General features: G+C 49.5%; 1 protein-coding gene across 1 annotated transcript in view; it reads right to left on the reverse strand.

The window, feature by feature from the left end:
* LOC142575180 (carboxypeptidase D-like) overlaps positions 1-17,341 on the reverse strand; it is a 193,700-nt gene extending 176,359 nt beyond the window's left edge. The window contains exon 1 of the mRNA XM_075684276.1: positions 15,892-17,341. The gene's annotated coding sequence lies outside the window, so the exon portion shown is untranslated. The remainder of the gene's footprint in view (positions 1-15,891) is intronic.
* Between the last annotated feature and the right edge of the window lie 657 nt (positions 17,342-17,998).

Here is a 17,998-nt window from a genome sequence, read left to right on the forward strand (position 1 = left end):
CACTCAGTGGCAGCCTCCCCCGTTCCTCGGCGAAGTGAATTTTCCTCTTCTGGTTAACGTACCTCTCTGCATTTCCCCTTTCTCTCTCTCTCTCTCTTTGTCCTCAGTGGAACATACCCACTCCGGAGAATCGATTAACCATGCTCACGAGCCCAGTGGGCCACCCTATTGCGTAATCGACAAGACAGAAGCAGCCAGCAGCCGAAAAGTGACACGAAGGGGCAAAAAAAGTTTCGCTTTAATGCGTGTACAATGACGGCTTTTATGCATTGCTCCGGTGATTCTTAAAGCGAAGCTTTCTTTGCTTTTTCCGTCGACTTTACCACTGCTGCTGCTGCTGCTGTCGCTGTCTTGCTGTCTTGCATGGCGCGTCGGGAAGTGGATGAAATCGTGCATAATGTTCATGGTAGGGACGCGGTATAGAGGCGTCCGCGAGCCCTTTCCAGTGAGAACTTCGTGGGCGCTCCGCCACAGTGTCCTCTGAACCCCTCTGGTCGTGGTCACAATGCTCGGAACTCTAGCGCTCAACACAACGCCCTCTCGACGGCAGTACTTACGCGTTAGCCCCCGCAAGAAAAAAAAAAATGACACACATTGCAGAAGCTGCAGCTGACTTTTGTACTCACCTGTGACAGCCAAGAGGGGAAATAGAGTGGTAGAAAAAGGAGACAGGGGACGCGTAAAGCCAACTCTTTGACAAAACGGGCCAATAATAGCTACTCTTCGTTTGTGGCAGCTTGCATACAGGGGATTATCGAGGAAGAATGGAAAGGCGGCATCAAAAGTCACGCTTTGCTTGGGGTATCTTCAATAAGAGGAACTCTACGACTAGACATGGCAACAGTTGGGGAAAAATTGTGAAAATTTCAATCCAAGGTACGATACGGCCTGTTTCTGCTATTTCTGAAAAATAATCACCGGGCAAGTTCGTAATGCGGACAACAGTCGCACGGCGTGCACATGCGAAGCGGTACTAAAGCACCGCAGTGCCAAAACGAAAACAAGCAAGCGGCTGTCCAGCGAATCAACACTTGAGCCACGGTGCGAACCATGGTGTTCACGAGAAGTTGAGCAATTGCGCAGCTCGATTGATGCGGTGCAGGCAGTGCAGCGCGACATTCGAAACGAATGCCAAGGTGCAGACGCGGTGCGGGCGTCACGTTTTGTCCGACAAATGTGCACGCAGGGCGTAAGTATGAGAGGTTCTGAGCTGCTGGTAGGATTGCCTTCTGAAGCTTAAATACTCCCGCCCTTGCGTATATACACGCCAGACGCACGTAAGCAGGGTTTTAACGGCGCTTGCGCATGCGCGCTGTGTCGTCTACGGCCCTGCTGCTTCGCCCCTGTACGTCTGCACCAAGTCGGCACCGACAGTAGAGAGGGCGAAGCAAAATCGTGAACTAGCCCGGCATCTCTCCTGCACTTTTTTGGAACAAACGGCGTGGTTCAGGGGGTGCCATTGCTGCCCCGCTGAAACGAATGGCAGGGTGCAGCACCCCGCGAACTGGTTCTGGTGGTGCGGGCGAATCGAACATGCCGCGAGCAAACACATCTCGCTGTGTGTTTTGTGTGCTACGTAGACAAACACAAGTGGTGCACGCAGGGCAACATTTAACATCACATCAAGACTGTCGTATGCCGTCAACATCACCGCCGAATATCGTCGATGAACGCAAAGAGTAGAGAAAGCTTTGCCTGCGTGTTTGCCTACGTAGTACACAGAACACAGAGAGGCGTGCCTTTCATTCACTCATTCCTTTACTGAAGAAAATGCAAATAAGCATTGCATTCTGACGACGCATTTTCTTTTTCCCGTGTCGTGTTAAGTGAACTGCCGCGAGGGAAAAGGGGTAAGGTTAATCATCCGTTTCCTGATTTCGTCGGTACGTGACCAGGTTGTACCTAAAGCCCCTTAAACTTCGTAAACTAGCGACACTCTCCACCTCCGCCTTCCCTCATCCTCGTTTCTCCTCTCTATCACTCTCCCTCCTCGACCGTGGCGCCAGCTACACTGCTCGAGCGTAGCGACGGCGCCAACATGCGCTCCTCGCCACTCCGTAGACGCTTCTCGAGCAAAAATGGCGCTGATGCATGGCGCGAGGGCCCACGTGATGCTATTAGGCCAACAGCGACGCGGCGTCAGCCAGAGCGCGCGAGGAGGAGGCGGCATTCTTCAAAGCGTGGCACTACTTTACGAAGTTTAAGGGGTTTTAGTTGTATCCATTTCCTGCCTCCTCTCGCTCTCTCTCTCTCTCTCTCTACTCCGTCTCTGACATTCTCTCTACCTCCTCCCTGGACTGGCGCTGCTGTTGCGCGTGAACGGCACGGAGGCAGGCGCGGCAGCTCCTGCAATGCTCTTGCGAGGGGGGGGGGGGAGTCACGTCTAATTACGGCGGCCATTTACGGTGGCCAATTACGGCGGCCAATTACGGTGGCAGGCTAGGCCTGTCGGTCCCGACGTGGGAGCGGCCCGCGACGTGCTAATACGCGTTCTGCAGGACTGTAAAATAAAAGTTACTCAATCAATCAATCAATCAATCAATAGGGCATAGTTCCGCCTCCAAGGTGCGTCAGCGGGCATTGCGGCCCCACTCTACCGAAACGTCTACGACGTTTCGCTACGACGTTTCGGTAGAGTGGGGCCGCAATCTCGTCTCCCGCACCCATGCCGTCAGCTCTCAACACCCCCCCCCCCCACCCCCTCCCCTGATGCTCTGTGCAAAACAGCAGCAGCAGTGGGAAAATCGAAGCAAGAGGTAAAGAAAGCTTTAAAACAAGGAGGATCGCACCTGCTCGTCTTCTCCGAGATGTGCACCTGCAATTCTAGTGGTTTTTCTTCCCGCTGTTGCACAAAAATTCGCCGCACCGGCGCGAGGAGCGTGCCCGGGCGCTGTTATCGGAGAACCAGTCTCCCGAGCGAGAGCGTGATCGTGTATCTGCGTGGTATGCAAAACGACGCAGCTTTGCTGTGCACGCCGATCGACCTCGTTGTATGGAAGCGATTCACGGCACGATTTGGACAAGCGATCCACCCTGCTTGGTTTCATACGTCGAGGAGGAGGCCAAGCCGCCTTTGATGCTGTTCTTCCTCTCGATCTCTCCTTATTTATTTACTTCATTCTAAAAGCGAGGATCCCAAGAAACCGAGCGAACTATATAGCAAATCCTGCTTAGATCGAGGCAGAAAGACCTGTGTGGCGCGCCTCTGCTGAAGAATTTAACTTATAGCTTAGCGTAAATATTGCGCTGTGAAACTGCAGCGGAATCCTTCCGATGGACTGGCGAACGCCAAGGGTAACGAGGAAAGCCACCGCCCGTTTTTCATTGCTCGCAGCAGCCGCGGGGCGTTTGTATATGCGCGCGAAGGAATGACATCATCTCGGCGGGGCGTAGCTCCACATAGCAGAGGACGAAAGGCGAACGACGAACACCGTCGACAGATCGGTGCAAGTTTAGTCATTTTGAGCAATGCGGTGCCTCCTACATTGCCTGGTTACTCGCAATGCGTGAGTGCTACGCGTAGAAGGAACACTGACTTAGCTAATATGCGTAGTAGTAGCGGTAAACAACTTTATTTCGGAAATCCAGTGTTAGAGCCAAGTTAACCTTTTCACGCACCCGCCACGATGCCTCAGTGTATGTACGGCTGAGCACGAAGTATAGCGGGTCCGATTCGCAACCGTGGCTATAGAATGCAGTTCGAATGCACTAGCATCCGCATGCCGATTCCCGACGCACGTTGAACAAGCTGAAGAGATTGAGAGAGAAGGAAACGCAGGAAGGTTAACTAGACTTCGTCTTGGTTTGCTAGGTAAATACATCCTGCACGCGTGGAGGGAGGGAGAGAGACGATAGGTGTTCTAATAGATCGCACGCATTATAAAAGACGATGCGTGTACATACAGCTGCGCGCAAGTTTCACGTATAGAAGAGGTTGTGTGGCTACACGAGCTGTGAGGAAAAGCTCCCACAAATTTTGCTTCGGTAAAAGACTGATCGAACGCCACCTTTTCCACACTGCTGAATGCAGTTTAACACATTCGCTTATTTCCATGGAGCTTTCAGCGACGGCACGTGGCCGTCTTCCGTCCGAGCAGCAAACTCGACAGAGTCCGTAGGTAATCTCCCTGCCTACGTTCCCTTCGCTCTCTCTACCTCTCTCTCAACCACGGTTATCTGTTAGTCAAGTCTCTTCCCTTAATGTGCACACAGAAGCAAGAGCATGTGCCATGTTCCGCCGACGACTAACACACTCCGTTTTGTTCCGCTATCTCTTCGCGCGCTTTGTTTTCTCTATCTCCCATTTGAGCCACGTTGCAGCGCTCTTCTTTGCACACGACAAACCTGGTCTCCAACTAACTAAATTACACGGATGTTGACACAGTTCTGCGGAAGAACGACTCAGACGCCGCAGAGAAAGGCGTAACAATGGGAACTCCCGTTTCGAGTGGACAACAAGCGGCGGAGTGCCATTGCCAGTGCTATGGCACGCGTGAAACCGAAATTACCCGCTTGCGCAATCCGTGAAAACGGCGGCAAATGACGCGCAGCGCTGGAAGAGTCGGAGACGCGCGTGGCCGCCGTGCCTCGGCCACTGTCCGGGACGGAAAGGAAACGCCACGGGCGAGTCTTCTTCTTGTCATTATGCGCGCTCACCGCCTGCGCTGCAGCGCCGACCGAGAGCGTCGCAAGAAAGAAAGAAAAAGAAAAACGTGCAAATGCGCAGCTGCGCGCCTCCGTGTAAGCACAGCGTTTACAGCCAGGACAACGTTACATCGTTCGTAACGTTGTTCCATAGTTGTGCTGACGCACTTTGCACTTACACAAATGGTAAAATTCTGCGACGCAATAGTTACAAAGGGAGGAAAAAACGGGATGCGTGACTCGAGCTTGAGAAATGTATAGCAATTATCCTTTCATTTTGTGCGTGGTTGTGCTGTAAGAAGTTTAGCACGCTGTTATACGTAAGCAAGCAGATGCTTCAAATTGCACTAGGTAAGGTGGATCGTTTTGCAATTGAGAAACGAAGCCCAGAGCTTACATCACTCGTAACTTTCACACTGGTAAAAGGAGCGTGCAATAATTACATGATTCGGGCTATCAAACACTCCTAATTATTACTAACCAAGTACCTGCCTGGCTTGCAAGTGCTTACACAACTTTGTTCCCTATAATCCACTAGAACCGATTGAAGATACATGTAACTTTGGAGATTGACAATTGAAGATACATGTAACTGGAAATCGAGCTTTGAGTCAACAATAACACCAAGTTTAGCAGGATGCGTTGTTGGGCAAATTGGTTCATTGTAATAGGAAACATTGGTTGCGCTTTCTAGACAATCACATGTAAGACAGGACAGGTGCATTGCGCCTGTCCTGTCTTCTTACATGTGATTGTCTAGAAAGCGCAACCAATGTTTCCTATTATAATAACACCAAGGTCTCTCACATGGGCATCACGAGATATTTTTCCGTCAAGAAGAGTATAATTAACTATAACTGTGTCGTGCTGTCTAGTAAGAGACAAAACAGACGTTTTCTTAATGTTCAGTTTAAGCCTATTCATCAAGCACCATTTCTCTATGTTGCCAATGTCAGCTTGCAATATCGCGGTAGTCCTCTAAATTCTCAATCTTACAGAATAATTTTAAATCATCTGCAAAGAACAAAACCCTCGAGTTGATAACGTGTAGCGGGAACTCATTGATAAAAGCTAGAAACAACGATCAAGGTCGGAACCTCGAGGCACTCCCGATGATGATACGAATTCGTCGGACGCAAAGCCACAAAATTTGACCAGATTTCGGTGGCTGCCAAGGGAGCGTTTGAGCCATTTGCAGTACATGGGGCAAAGTCCGTAGTTTTCAATCTTCATTAGAAGTACCTCGTGTGAAACCGTGGCGAAGGCCTTATTCATGTCAAAGCCTACCTGACCACGATTAAACACGTGAGGCCCACTGAATCCAAGTTCACGCAGCCTCCCCGTCTCCGCGGCTGAACAGAAATGAAATTCTACGTCGGAACGATGAGCGGCAGCGGAGCCGGCTGTGGAATAAGGCGACGATGCTCGAGCCATTCTTGTTGATGATGACAGTTTATTATTATTATTATTATTATTATTATTATTATTATTATTATTATTATTATTATTATTATTATTTACTTACTTACTCTTGCCAATGAACGGCTCATACCCTTTAAGCAATGAGTGGCAACGGAGCCAGCTGCCAACGTGACGACGAACGTGTATGTGGCACGAGCGCGTTCGCGCGGTTGCTTGTTCGCGGACGGCGGAGGCGCCCTGGCCACGTGCAGCTTCGCTGTATAGACAGGGAAGCCACAGATGAGGGAGTGCTGAGACAGAGAAAACGGCTCTACAGCGAGAAGCCACAACGAAGGAGCTACAGTTACAAACCTCTGGCATGTATACTTGATGGCGATCTGATCTTATCTGATCAATATCCATAAACTATTCGGCTGTCGTGAAGGCAAGCCCGAACACACGTATACATACAGAAGAACTTGTCGGGAAGAAGATACAGAGAGAGAAAAAAAAGAAAAGCTTTGTAAAGCGATCTTATGTGCTGAGAATGTTCCGTACAAATGTGATAGATAGTGCTAACTGTGTCAGTATAGTAAATGGTTGTACAATCAGAGATTAGAACCTTTGCAGCCCATGTTTATTTGCAGTGACCGGTCTTTCTGTGGACGCGCTTCCCGAAGGCCAGTGGACTGTGACCGCAGGATTCAGCTAATTAGAATATATTAATTAATCTCGTTTGCAGTCCATATTTCTCAACGCAATTATAGGTTGCCGCTGGCAGGTCGTTGCATACTTTCCCAATGACTGCATTCTACTTTTTATTCATTGAAGTGTCATACGCTTTTTCGTATTCGATAGGGGAAGCACACCCGGAGTCGTTCCTTTCCACCACTTTAGAGAATTTTAGCAATCCACTTCAGCTGTACCGTTACAGCTGGCGCTTCGGCCACCTATACCGATTTCGCGCAGGCTATAGGTAAATCACGTGGCTCATGCACCCTGGCACATGGCTTCGCTATATAGGTGGTTCGGTAACGTTAAGAGGAAGCTTTAGCTCGGGCCCAGCTCCCACACGGCCTATTCAAATACATGTAAAACGCAAAAAACGTTTTTCTGAGATAACCCCTCGGCCAATGTTAATGAAATTTGTTTCATTTGAGAGAGAAAGCTAAATTCTAGTGACTGTTGCAAGCGGTATTTAGATTTAGGTCCTCAATTTTGTTGCAAGAATTTTCGAAAATTTCAAAGTTTGAAAAACATAGAAGCACGAAGTTTACAAATTCATAGCTCTGCTTCAAGAACAGATATCGTGGTTCTGTAGACGGCATACATTAGACCATTGAAAAAGGACAAATTCTATATGTCATTTTACATATTGCGTGAATTTGTTACGTTGTTCACAAGGGTTCTGCAAACATTGTATTTCCATATTACTAAATATTTCTTTAATTCATGTGTAACATATCAATTTTGTCCGCTTCATATGCACTATTATATTCAATCCACAGAATTGTATTATCACTTTTTGTTGCTGAGTTGCACAGTTGCAAACTTGATAGTTTCGTTTTACGAAAATTTTCGATTTTTGTCAATTTTAAATAAAATATTGACTACCAATTTTAAAAATTCGGAGCCAACAGTCACTAAATTTAAAGTATTTCTTTTAAATGCAACAAACCTCGTCAAACTTGGTGCAGTGGTTGCCGAGAAAAACGGCATCTCCTTTTATACATATTTAGATAGGAGCACCCGAGCTAATTAAAGCTTCCGCTGAAGTAGCATCGCTATACCAAGGTGCCCTATTATTTCCTTTTTAAAAAAAATCGACGCGAGCGGAGTTCCTTTTTTCGCGCATTTAGCTCGTGCACTGTCCGTGCGTCACTACGCGACGAGAGCGGGACAGCGTGTCCGCACGCGAAGGGCAGCAGGCGCGGTTCCGCTCCCCGCGCTGCTCGCACAACGAACGTGCGCGAGCCTCTGTGCCCCAGGCGCGCCTCTTCGGCGACGCGCGCGCGTGCATAATACGTGCGTCTCGCAGCCCCGAGTCACGGCTTCTCGAGAGCGGCGCGTCTCCGCCTGTGAGGGCCGCTTCGAGTGACCTGCCCACAACTTATTCTCGGTTTCAACACAAACGTGCACGGCCAACAAAGCTACAGAATAGGCGGGACATTATACCACGCAGATTAATTCGCAAAGCTGTACGCTCGCAACATTTGTTTGTGACTGACAGGTACCCCGGCCTGCGCGTGTGCAGACAAGTAGTCATTAACCAGGGTGGAGAAAGACGAATAACAAAGGATTTCCGGTAATATTTCAGTTCCCGACGAATCACTAACGGGAGACCTTCCGAAAATTTGCTCGACAATGCGATCTTTCCCGCAGTACCGTGTTATTGGGCTGGTTCGTGCATTAGGGAACTTGTTGTCTCGCAACTTGGTCCATACTCTCGTATCGAAATTGACCTTTTAAGTCAAGGAAACCCATAAAAACTGAGTTTGTCGCCATCGCGCTAAACGCTTGTGCACTTGTGCCGGCACCGGCGGCAGCACACATTCGTGACGCAGGGCTGTTATATATATATATATATATATATATATATATATATATATATATATATATATATATATATATATATATATATATATATATATATATATATATATATATATATATATGTATATATGTATATTCTTTGCGAATTCAATGCTCTGTCCACCCGACAGCAGCTCCATAGCTTCCGCGATGCTCTCGCGAAGCCAAGGCGCAGCCCCCACGTAGTCGCACTGCCAAGCGAGGTGCGCCTCGATGCGCGCGTCCTGTCGAGGCGGCCGAACCGAAGCCCCGCCTCGCGTTTATCTTCTCGCTGACTGCGCTGGGAACGCCACGAGCGCACAGCAACGGACGCCATGCGAACGTTGCGACCCTGTGTGCACACATCGGCTGCGTCGTGCACTTCTTGCTGGAAGATGGGTAATAACTTCGAGGACGGCAGGGCTCAATTTGCCGTTGGCAACTACTGGCGATTTCACTATCCTCAATAAGTCCAATAATTAGGCTTCTTCTTACGAAACAAAAGAAAAAGTTAATAGGCTAGCTCAGGCTACTTGCTGACAATGAGCGTGATCGTGATTGCGACGATGGGCCCCGACCTTGGCACGTGGCCGCAACGGGGGATGGGTCTACTATCGGGAGTATGGAACAGACGCTGTATATAAAAAAGCAAACGTGGCAATTAAACGAATACACAAACATGAAAACTAGGAAAGAAAGAATAGCGTGTAGTTGATTAAACAAGGAATAATCTGTCGAGAATTGACTGACAATCAATTTTCAGATGCTACGCAACCGTCAGTCGTGCTTTCTCTCACTACTATGGGCCGCTATAACGTAAAGCTATTCCAAAGTTTTCTATTCCAATCCTGCAATCAGCCCTCCACGATTTGTCAAAAAAGTTTTCACTCCACCCCGCTTTGCCTGTCTGTCATGCGACGTCACGAAAATAGGGAGAACGCCCGTATGATGTTATGTATACACACTGATTATGCATGATTAGACCAAATGAAAGAAAACTAATTATTTCTTATTCGGCGCCTTTCTCGCCATTTGCCCTCTGCTATTGGTCAAAGGTTTTCGGGCTACACCCGCTTCGCCTGTCTGTCACGCGACGGTATGAAACTGCGAGAACTCACCTCGTCAAAGTGACGTTTACGCTTTAAAGACGCATTAATACGCCGAACAAAAGTGATTTTTTTCCTGAATACCTGAATAGCCGCAGACTGCCCCGTTCCGAAAGGAATAAAAGATGGCTGCCCGCCGATCGCTCTGGCGCTGTGTACTCGGAGCTGCCGGGGAGCATGGATTTGTTTGAATATAATAAAATTAATAAATATAATAAAATAGAAAGAGTCGGTGAAGGAGTACTCACAGGGGACCTTGATCAAGAGAAGAAAATTTACAGAAAAAGAAAGAATCATGAGCCATTCCACTCTGTGAAGGTGTTTGACCAGCGAAGCTCTTTAGCACAGGACACGGAGCTGGCACATAACTTTGAACATAGGTATGAACTCATTTATTGTCTTGATGAGTGGTCATTATTTCACTCGCAACTGCAATCATGCATTCTTCGATAATGTCAAATTGACGCACGTACGCCGCTGGGTAGTCGGTTGGGCCGGATCGGTGTGGGATCGCAAGAGATATGTCTGCAACACGCAACGCGTAAACCACTCCCTTTTCGGTACCGACGCATCCACATTGAAATCACCGACAACGACAACAGGGGTAGTGTAATCGTAGCTAATTCACGCGGAGTAGCCATGAGCCTTACAGGACTATGATTCGTTGGATATTTTGCTTGCCTACGGGGGTATGAGCCATTGCTCACGGGGGTATGAGCCATTGACGATGAGATTTTCGTCATGCTGTTCTGTATGTTGGATGCATGATTAGAAGATCCATATGCTCTCACACATCATTCAATTCACTGGTTTACCGTTCACGTAGGGTCGGTCGAGGGTGCTCCCCCGAATTTCAATGTCTGCTCACGAGGCTGCGCGTGACCTCACCGACCGCGCTTCCTCTATAAGGAACGCTGACTCTCCTTCTCTCTACAGCCACAGGGACGCTCCCGCTACTCACAACGAGATTATTAAATTTTTCTACATGTCTAGAAGGCTCTTTCCACCCCCTCACCCCAAGTTGAATAGGGCGCAAGCCGTTTCGCTTAGACTTTTACAGACCAGCACATATCCGTGTCTGTCCGTTCTCCACGAGGCTTACCCCGACGTGTATCGCGACGACGCCTGCCCGTCCTGCGGGCAGACCTCCACTCTAGCGCACATGCTCTGGAGTGTGGGTCGACATACCCCAAGTTCATCAAGGAGGGGTGGGACTCGCTTCTGCGTAGGCTCGCTCAAGAAAAGCAAATCCTGGCCGTCCGGCGTGCCCGCGACCGGGCCGGTGGGCTAGAGCTGCCGGTCCCGACGTGGGACTAGCCGGGTGCGCGACGAGTTCGCGTCCTCGCCGGACCTAAAATAATGTTTCTGCACTCACTCACTCAAGCACTGTTCGCTTCACTTTGGTGAGTGCTTGTGGCCTCTGCCTTATGGGCCTATGATAAATTGCATTTTTTGCTTGCTTACGGGAGTACGAATGCTTACGGAGGTATGAGCCATTGATGATGATAGCTTTTGTTCACGGAGAACAAAGATGCACGGGACCCTAGCCATATACAGCTACACTGCAAAGTGGGTAGGAGTGCATACGGCAGGCATATATTGCCTGATCCAGATTTGAAGTCTTACCACTATGAACAAAGAGAAAATTCGTCCCGGACCAGGACGAATTTTTCTTCTACTCTGAGGCTTTTCTTTCGAGGAACCCGTATGGGTCTCCTTTGTAGCAATTGCTACGAACAGGTGGATGTCTCATTTTCCCTTTGCTCATTACTTCTCTCCACCTTGCGGGTTTCCGCAGAACTACTACGTCTTATCACTATCATAGAAGAAAAAAAAAAAGGTGTACATTCAGTACATTTTACTGGTGTTGACATATGGGGCGGAAACTTGGAGGCTTACAAAGAAGCTCGAGAACATGTTAAGGACAGCGCAAAAGCGATGGAACGAAAAATGTTAGGTGTAACGTTAAGAGACAGAAGGAGAGCGGTGTGGATCAGAGAGCAAACAGGGATAGCGATATTCTAATTGACATTAAGAGAAAAAAAATGGAGCTTGGCAGTGCATGTAATGCGCAGGATGGACAACCGGTGGACCATTAGAATTACCGAACGGGTGCCAAAAGAAGGGAAGCACAGTCGAGGACGGCAGAAAATTAGGCGGGGTGATGAAATCAGGAAATTCGCAGGCCCAAGTTGGAGTCAGCTGGCGCAGGACAGGTGTAATTGGAGATCACTGGGAGAGGCCTTCGTACTGCAGTGGTCATAAAGATTGGATGATGATGATGATGATGATGATGATGATGATGATGATGAATAGAAATTTTCGCGTGGCAGGATAACATTATCGAGCCCTTTCGGCACGTATACGACATCGCTCTGCAACTCTTAGTTGAGGATCCGTTCTGGCGGCATTTTTAACCTTCCGTACGTTGCACGCCGCCGCGATTTTCGACCAGCCACCGCAAGCTAAGGAAGGGGAAGCGGATCGATCGCAGACGCCGGCACCACCGCTTCATCCGGTTATCTATTCACTGGGCTGGCTCGACCCCTTCGAAACCCTCTCCGCTTGAGCGTGCTCTTCGCCTCTTGTCAGCCAATTCGATTAGCAAATCTATTCAACGTAGTCAATGCTATTCGCTTTGAAAACAAAACAAAAAGTGGCCTCTTATAAACGAGGAGCGTGTTTTACTGGGCTTTTCAAACAACACCGCGGGTTGCCGCCCGATGCCTGTGTCGGTGCACATTTGACATCAAGAGATTGGAATAACATATTAGAATAGTTTAGATTAGAATAGATTAGAATAGGGCCCATGGTGTCTAACTTGCTGACGCAATATACATGTTCTGCACATAAGATTCCTTTCACTGATTATGAACAAAGAATCGGAGGAAGTTTCCCGTATATACCGCCATCTGGAATTATATGAAGACGTAGAGTAGGCCTATGTAACCTGTCAAAACCTCACGCCATTAAAATTGGTGATTCACAATACCATTTCGCCGCAAAAGAAAAAGAAAAAAAGAAAGTCATGCATTTCTTTCAATCCCGATGCACGGCGTGTATGTGTACGCGACTAATTTTTTGTCAATTCTCTCCGGTGGTGAAAATAACAAATCGGACTTTGAGCTTCGTCAGATACGTGCTTCGACGCACGGGGCGCATTTTCTCTGTCTATCAGCGCAGGCACAGCTCGCCGGTAGAGAGTAAGCAATCATGCATGGCACGACGCGGACGATTGCCGTAGTCACAATTCACAGCTTCCACGGCGCCGCTGGAGAGAAGTTCGAATCGTGATGACGCGAGCCTTTCATCGGGCTGGCTGTGCGGTTGAGTATAACGGAGTGTAACGCATTATTGCGCGCCAAGAGCTGACAGCAGGGGAATGCAAATCAAATTCTAGGGGTTTATGTGCCAAAACCACGATATGATTACGAGGCACACTGTAGCGCTGGACTCCGGATTGATTTCGGCCACGTTGGGTTCTTTGACGTGCCTCTAATGCACGATATGAGCTTTCTTTTTTTTTTTCTCATTTCGCCCCCATCGAAATGGAGTCGCTGCGGCCGGGATTTGATCCCGCGCCCCCGGGCTTAGCAATGCAACGCCGTAGCCACTACGCCACCACGGTGGGTACGGAAAACGCGACCAGATGTTTTCTGGTGGCCACCACAAAACACCACCCCAAAAGTGTTTGAAGTAGTTGGAGGCGCTGAGGAGAAGTTGAAAGTAGCATGCAGAAGTACACGACGAAATTGCACAGGGGTTTCAAGAATTATAAAATTTGCTGTGCTCATTGTCCGCGTTGTGGTGTGTCCCCCTTTAATTGACGAGAGCCGAAAACAGGATCACTGGTAAGTCCACGTATGCAAATCAAGGGGGAAAGAATTGTTACGCCGCACAATCTCGGTACCGGAGTCATTCCGTACCCTCCTTTCCTAGCGTAAGAAAGGAGAAGCGACAGAACACGTAGTCAAGGCAGTGGACGGGAAAGCACCCAAATGTGGAGACGGTCAAGAAGGAATGCTCCGTTTCAAGGACGATTAGCTTTCACGGAAGTCAACGGGCGGCAGAGAGCCAGAGCTTATTTACAACGCGGGAGGCGGAGTGGGCGGAGCTTGTGTGATCACACAGGGGACGAAACATTCAAGCAGCTCGAACTTGCTCGCCTCGCCGTCTACCCTGCGGGCATTTTCTCAAGGTTTCGCGCGAGAAGACGCCACTGCTGACACGCGCCTCGCGTGCCCCCGGGAATAACAGACCGCTGCCGCGAGTGCGATGGATCGGCGTCTTTGCGCGGAGCTCGGGTGACAGCGCACATGCAGGACAAATTAACACGCGACGAAGACAAACGCTCGAATCTGCCACGTGTGTAGCAGCTAAGCAGTCGAAGAGGTCGCGCCTCACATATCCTTGGCCAGCTCCTTCACTGTCGAGATCGAGTGTGGTTAAGAAGGTGCGCATCTATCTATCTATCTATCTATCTATCTATCTATCTATCTATCTATCTATCTATCTATCTATCTATCTATCTATCTATCTATCTATCTATCTATCTATCTATCTATCTATCTATCTATCTATCTATCTATCTATCTATCTATCTATCGCTCTGAGTGGTTGATCCCATACAGCGATAACGGTGGCGTCCGAACAAATGATAATGAGCGAAAAAAATGAAACACGTAGTGAATGGTTAAAAAATACGAGCCCCTAAAAAGTAATTTAATCACCCAGCTTAACGTTTCTGGTTAATGTTCACTTCAAAGTTGATTTCGAAGACGTTTCGTGAACATATAAGTAAACAAGTTATAATCTTTAGTTGACGCGTCTACTAAGTCTTCTGATATAGTCTAGCTACAAGATATTCTTCGACGTCTTCAAACATTTCTTATCGATAAAAATAACTCCGTCAGCCAATGTCTGTCAACTTTGTTGTACATTTTGAAAGATTTCCTGCAGCCGCCTCGGAGATAATCAACAGGTGTGTGAAAATTGCTTCCTCTCCGGCCTTCCGGCTTGCTGTTCACTTCGCTTCCTTCTCAATTTCACGAGGCTGCTGAAAGCATTACGAGAAAATCAGGTCCTAGTTTATTTCGTTGTAGTGTCTCATTCCGACGGGTTGTTTCGGAGCACTACTGCGAAGCTTCAAACATCGTTAAACAACGCAACTACGCCTTAGCGGTAAGATAACAAGTACGCGCCTATATAGCGTTAACGAAGCCGAAACACTATCCTTTGTCTGGGTAATACAGCCTCATTGTCGTTTTACATAACCATCGGAGCGCGCTCCCGAAGCACAGTCGAATACGTCATCATTTTGCAAGTTTCCTTTATCTTTGTAGAGAACAAGGGACACGTGTATATTCCTGTAGAATTTACCTTTGCATTTTCTGCACTTAATCTGAATTCCCTGCGCATACGTTACCCAGACGAGAGAGAAAAAGCTAGCGACAAAGATGCAAGGCCGCGAACTGCTTCAAAGCTCCGCTGGCACTAAGGTACCTCTATCAACCTGTTCGCGAAAATAATAAAGAAACGAGGCACGTAAGGCCAGGCCCTATATACTTTTTCTATCTCTCGCTTTGTGCTGGAAAGACCATTGAGAGCGCAGGTACCTTTGAAAGAAGTGTTACTCTCTCGCTTATCCCTTCACTTTCATAACAAGAATTTGTGCAATAAGCACTCAAAATGTCGTTCCCTTATTTCTGCATTCTTTTCTTTTTGTTACTGAGCTCATTAACCGTATGCCACTGCAACTGTCACACTAAAGAAAGGTGCTTTGATTGAGCTATATACGAAACACGCAAATGTGCCATTTTAACAAAGCATTTTCTTTTTTTCGCGAGAGCTTTCACTTCGTCTCACCAGTCCGCGTTCAGCGCTATAGCAACGAACAAGACGAGGCTGCATAGTTTGAGAAGAAACAAGTTTCGGCGTATCAGTTGTGCAGGTTTTCCTGGGTGAATATTTCGATGCGAACGGCACGAACAAAACGAGAAAATAATCCTCTTGTCGAACAAAAGAGTAAATCGAGTGAAAAGAAGGTCGCACTGTTCCTCGCCTTCGCCACCGACTGCGCGTAACGGTAATATCCAGCGACGCGCATCCATTATTCATCAGCTGACGCTCTGCCGTAAAATGGTTATGGAGCACCGCGTTCTGCACTCACCGATCGGCGACGACTTGGGGGAAAATAGGAGATCCGGATTCTCGCACGGGCGGCGCCTGGCCTTCTTGGTCGAGGCGACAATGACCAAGACAAAAACCGGCTTTGTACAGAATCCACCACCGTCGTCGATGCGGAGAAGACAATCGCAGTCGCGTCGAAGGCTGCTCGAACGGGACCGAATCTCGTTTCACGACGTCCGATGCAATCCCAGCCGCTGGCAGGCGCCGCGCGCAGCTTCAGCTGGGACGAACACGGCGCGGACGTCGACGCACTGGCGCTCGGGCAAGCTGGTGCGGCGAAGAGCGCTCCGATCTATCGGGGTGCCCGCTCAACCCACTTCTTGCGCTCCGAGAAGATACGGCGAGATCCCGAAAGCGGCAACGCTCGCTCGGGGTGGTGCTGCGGCGGAGAGAGTGAGGCCGAGGCTGTTTCAAGGTCGTCTTTGTAGGACACGTTTCCAGGGGCGATCCGCTGCAGCTGATGGTTTGGTCCGGCTGACGGACGGCAGCTCCTCTCTGGGCGGGCAGCGCCACTCGCTCTTTTCCTTCGAGCTCCTTATTACGGTCGTTTCGCAGGATACTCTTTGTCAGAAGCAGCGAGCGCGCGATGTCTGGATAAAGATAGGCCTCGGCAGGACGGCGGCTCGCCAAGCGCAGTCCCTGATTGGTCCGCCGCCTTCAGGATGCGCTTCACCGCGCGGAGAGATCCCGCACTGGGTCGGAGGACGAAACAAACAAACGAGCTATCACTGGGGCCCTCGAAAAACGTCGTCAAATGACGGTTCCTGCAATTCGGTCCTCGGGTGGTAGTCTGCACGATTAGTTGATGACACACAAACCGCAAGCACGACACGAGAAGCGGCGAGGACTCAGGATGAACCGAACGATTCCTCGATGCCCTTTCCTGATTAGTGCTGGAACGTTATCAGTGCTCAAGACTGTTTGCGGGCGACAGACGTGACTGAAGATCGTTTGGTAGATTCTGGCAAACAGCTGTCTAGGAATGGTTCTTGTTGTTTGCGGACAGAAGAAAACAGATCAAGAAATTCTTGCAGACAGCCTCGTCCAGGAAGAAGAAAATTCGCCCGCAACAGTGCTTCAAGCAGTGTCGTCTCGCGCTCTTTACGCAGCAGGGCTTCAACACTCACTGCGGAATGTGCTCTGCCGTCAGCTTTCGGATGACCTTTCTGGAGGTGCCAAGCGACGGTGTTCCTTTCCCGTCAAATTGCAGCCGGTAGCATCGGTCGCTTGCCCTCTGCCAAGACCTCGATCGCGGCCGTTCGAACCGAGTGGTCCCTCCGGTAACAGGGGCGGCCTTCCCGCGTGACCACTGGCCGTTGTCGGTTGCTCCTTCGCAACAGCTGACTGCAGGAGCCGCGCGGCAGTGCGAGGCAGGGAGAGCGCGCGATGCACACCGGCGTCACCTCTGCGGGCTTCTGGCACGAGAGAGCGGGCCGACAGCGCCGGCGTAGCCCTACTTTCTTCCTTTTTTTTTTTTTTGCTTCTTGGTGGAACCTGGTGCTGCCGTCGGTGAAGCTGGCTAGCGAAGGAGGCGCGCTAGCGGGGATCGAGCAGAGAGAAGGGCGGGTCGACCGGTGACCACGTCACGCCGAGGAAGGGAGCACGGCGCGAAAGCGGCTGCCGCTGCTCGCGCGGCGTCTCCCCCCCGTGCTCGAGTCGCATATGCCGGCACGTGCTGGCCCGGCCGTCCTCCTCTCGGGCCGTCTAGTCCCTGCAATGGTCTTTTCCCGCTTCCTCTCTCTCACCTCTCAGAATGTAGGAATTGTCTTTGCTGGTTTCGTTCATCGCACCCACGCCGCCTGCCGACCCGATCCCAGTGCGCTGCTGCATCTACGCGGCTCGTCCACACTGCGTGGAGGTCCGGCGACAGACCGAGCCGTCACGACCGAGCTCGGCTCCGAGTTCAGCTTGGCGTGCGCGTGCTCGAACGCCTGAGGCGGCGCGTGGCCGGACTAGTTTCACGATTCCTTCGGCACCGCGGCTCGCGCATGCCTTCTCCGTTTGTTACCGATTGTCGGCTGTGCACAATACCTGCGTTATTCCAGTGCATTAAACTTAGTCCTGCATTACTTAAGTACGTAACAGAA

This window comes from Dermacentor variabilis, chromosome 3 (genome assembly GCF_050947875.1).
Source record: "Dermacentor variabilis isolate Ectoservices chromosome 3, ASM5094787v1, whole genome shotgun sequence".
In the NCBI taxonomy this organism is placed as follows: domain Eukaryota; kingdom Metazoa; phylum Arthropoda; class Arachnida; order Ixodida; family Ixodidae; genus Dermacentor; species Dermacentor variabilis.